The sequence below is a fragment of the Cupressus sempervirens genome, chromosome 10 (assembly GCF_028749045.1).
Source record: "Cupressus sempervirens isolate cs-2001-9-10 chromosome 10, ASM2874904v1, whole genome shotgun sequence".
NCBI lineage: Eukaryota > Viridiplantae > Streptophyta > Pinopsida > Cupressales > Cupressaceae > Cupressus > Cupressus sempervirens.
The window spans coordinates 696943905-696947911 of NC_143127.1; the positions used below are offsets into that span (position 1 = coordinate 696943905).

A 4007-nucleotide genomic window follows, 5' to 3' on the forward strand; every position below is an offset into this window, starting at 1 on the left:
AAATCTACATTTTAAAGCTTTCTTGGGAAGGATTTGAAACTTCTAGTTGATGGACAACGAAAGAATATTATCTTTTGAGCATACTTATAGCTAGTACAAAAAAATGGGATACTCTCCTAATTAACTTGTTCCACTAAAATCATTGTTGTATAATGAAATGTTATGCTTTTGCAAAACAATCATCTGAGTGAAGCATCTTATGGAACCTTGTATAGATATAGTTGTACTGTAGGCCATTATTCCTTAATGTGTGTAGGCATATTCATCAATGAGCTTCCCATATTTCCATCTTACTTCAGTTCTAGTTAAATATTTTAAGGAAAAACATACAACCCCATCCAAACTGGGTTCTTGTAGGCATCTCTTTTGTAGGTTGGAAACCAATATTACAATTTACTCTATAAAGATCAAGATTGTTGAAAAATGATGTTTTATCCCAAAGATTTTCTTTGCATAAAGTGCTATGAGATATTCCTAAGGATTTTGTTTTAATTTTATACTAGCGTTATCTAGTCCAATTTTGTTTTTTTCAAACTGTACGATTCATCTAGAGATGACCCGATTCACAAAAATATGTATATTAGCCTCTAAGTGGCTAAAAATGCTCTGTGACATTGTGTTTTCCATATCCAGATATTGAATTAGAGTAACCTCCATCATCCCCAAGAATACTTTTTGAGTCCTTGCTCTTCTGGTACTTTGTTCTTATTGCACCAATGATTGTAACCATAATTGTTGCTAGCAGTGACAATTCCTTCTAGTAAGAGCTCCTCATAGAGGACCTTAAGGTACAAAATTCATCCCCTGCATAGTAACATTAAGTAAACAAACTGATAGCATTGATACCAATCTATGGGCTTGAAAGGAAATTTGCATAATCAAAATATAGAGACACTACACAAACATGAATCTTTTTTTGCATCTCTCTTTAATGGAAACTTAAGATGTTCAAAAATTATCATTTGGAGTGAATTTCATACAGATTACTTTATAATGTAGTATTTCTAAGTATATTTTTTTAAAACTTTCCAAGCTATTAATATTCTATATAGTGATAATGACATTTAGTTATCATCTTGTATATACATAAGAAGGTTCATTTATTTGGGGAACATATAATGAATTCATTCATTCCAGAGGTAGTCACTTCTATATTGGTTTCTATTGACAAATATATGATTGACTTGGAACAAACATGTTATCTTCCTCAAGTAGGTTGCACTTCCATGTAAAACTAAATCATATTTTTAGTTTCAAATGTTTTGAATTAAATATCTAAATGTTTGCCGTGAATTCTTGAGTTGAATCCATACCTAGGGCAGTGGTAATAAGAACAAGATTTTAGATTGAATTTGTTCACCGACCTCATGAAGTTACTACATAAATGTGACCTCTACAATAAAAAATTAGTGTTTTGTGTCTAGATTATTAACTTTTACATCATCCAAAATTAAAGTTTAAATTAGATTATATTGACTTTAATGGCCAACATTGCTCGCAGTGGAGGTACTACTCATTGTGGAGGTACTACGTAACACCATTTAAACCTAAAGAAATTCTCCTCTTGGACCCTTTAAATATATAACACCACACTTTAATTGACTCACATAAATCTGGGTATATTGGTCAGTTCATCTTGAGAAAATCTGCCAAAATTTTTGCTTGTTTACTAGAAGGTAGTGCCAATACTAGTGAAATGATTATAAATTCTACACTCTAAAAAAAGTCATTTTCTATTTCATAAGACAATTTAGAATGAAAATATCTAAGTCAAGATTTGGCTTTGCCTCCCTTATAAAAGGTATCCAAAAATTCATCAAATGTATTCGCCTTAGACTAGAAAGTATAAGATTTCCATAGCCAATTACCTCCAAAACTTTTATACTAATTTCTAAAACCTTTAGCTTTGTCTCCCACATGGCTAAGCCAGATCTTATATCTTTAACAATACTAAGAATATAATTTGGAGCTTCTTCCCAATTGTTGACAAATTTTTGTAAGAAAATCCATCTTAGGAAAAATCTAACACAACCATAATAAATTAGACAAAAAATTTAGAACATGAATTTCACAGTCCTTTATAACATTTGTGATAGATGACAAGGATACCATTTCCTTTTTAAAAATGCTAAAAAAGTCCATGATCTACTTTTTAACTTCAAATTTTACATGCTCATCTACTAAAAAAAAGGTGCATCATCATCTTCTATGATCATATTCTCTACTTGTTGTTGTGCAATTTTTTTGATTTCATCTAGAGAAAGCAATAAGTCAAATTATCTTTTGTTTGCTAAAATGGAAACATGCATTGCAGAGAGGAACATGTTTCTTACTGCTGTTGGTTCAATTGGTTAAAGTCTTGCAAGAATGGTAATGACTTCTAGACCTAAATTTAAATGCTGCCCCAAAAATTTAATAAATTGGAGAATATCAAGGAAGAGGTTAGAAATGTGCTTGATCATCTTTAAGTTCATGGTTAAGTGCACTTGAGTTTAAGTAGTGTAGGAAGAAGTATCGCTTCATCTATATGAATATAATGTAAATATAATAAGTTCTAAGTGTACCATTCATTTGTATGAGAGATGAATTCTTATAAATCTTTACTTATAAAAAATACATCAATGAGCTTGAATCTACATAGCTGAATTATGATTGAATATCAGGAATAATTGAAATGAAAAATATAATGTAGAAGGAAAATCAAAAGAATATATAATATAATCTAAAATACGATCCGTAGTTTTCACCTGTGTGAATGGACATAATTTGAACTTTACATGGCTAAATTATTTGCTAGTTTGGGGGAATGAAAACACTCTTTTCATGCATACACAACCTACTTCAAGGACTCAAATTCTCTTTATCCACAAACTATAAGGCCATGTCTCTTGATATGTTACGTTGTGAAAATGATAGTTCATATGAGCAATCCTGGGTGATCTCCAGGCCCTTGGTATCAGATTTTACCAAAATGTGTTTGTAATAAATATTATAAACTATTTGGTTTATAGTAAAATTATATTTGCCATTTGAAGCTAAAACCTATTCATAGACAAAACCTCAAAAACATTGCACCCTACCCCATATATCCATTATCAAGTACTCTCTCTCTCTCTCTCTCTCTCTCTCTCTCTCTCTCTCTCTCTCTCTCTCTCTCCTGACAAATGGCATAAGAAAACACTATTATACCCTCCTTTCAAAGTATTTTATGAGCTCTAAATTTCACATCTCATTTGTCTACTCATCAAATTTTATATGTAAGATAAGTTTATTAAATATAACTTTTCAAGCCATAATCCTTTTATTTGAGTTGTGAAGAACCTTCAAGTATGTATTGACTGCCTCACTTTAGCTAAATTTATCACCAAATTTATTTCAAGATAAATTTTTGTGAGAACTATTTTATTGTAGCTATAGAGAAATGAATAATTTGAGCTCTTTTCCACATTAAAGGGGCATCTGCTCTAGCATATTTGTATTTACATGTGCATTTTAAGTTGCCTTGGATTTGACCATATTTTTTAGCCCAACTTGTTGTTAGATCAACTTATTGTAATGTATTATGCAATATGTAGTAGGTGCATGAAACTAAGCTCAAATAAAATTTAATATGAGCCAAAAAAGGACCAAACTAGAACATACTAAAATATGAAGAAGACAAGACCCTCCCATAAATGAGCCTCTACCTCAGAAGGCCCTCTATCCACAATAATAGGCTAATCCCTCAAACTTAAATGCTAGCGAAAAATGGGGGAATTACGCTATATTGTTTTGCTTGAAATTTTGCACAGTTATAATTTTTTATGTAATCAAGTAATATGATTTTTTCCAATATTCCCTTGACTCAGTGTCATCCTTAAATAGTCCTTTTCTGATGCATTTTGTTGCTAGTTGTATTAGTTAGCTCTTTGCATCCTTCATCAAAACCATTACTTGTTCAATACCCATTGAATTGGAAATCCTTTTCCCCATTAGTTCATAATTTTTGAAGCACCTCTTGAGCCTAG

General features: G+C 31.1%; 1 pseudogene; it reads right to left on the minus strand.

The window, feature by feature from the left end:
• Positions 1-1478: 1478 nt before the first annotated feature.
• Positions 1479-2474, minus strand: LOC149535745 (BTB/POZ domain-containing protein At3g05675-like; annotated as a pseudogene).
• Positions 2475-4007: the final 1533 nt, after the last annotated feature.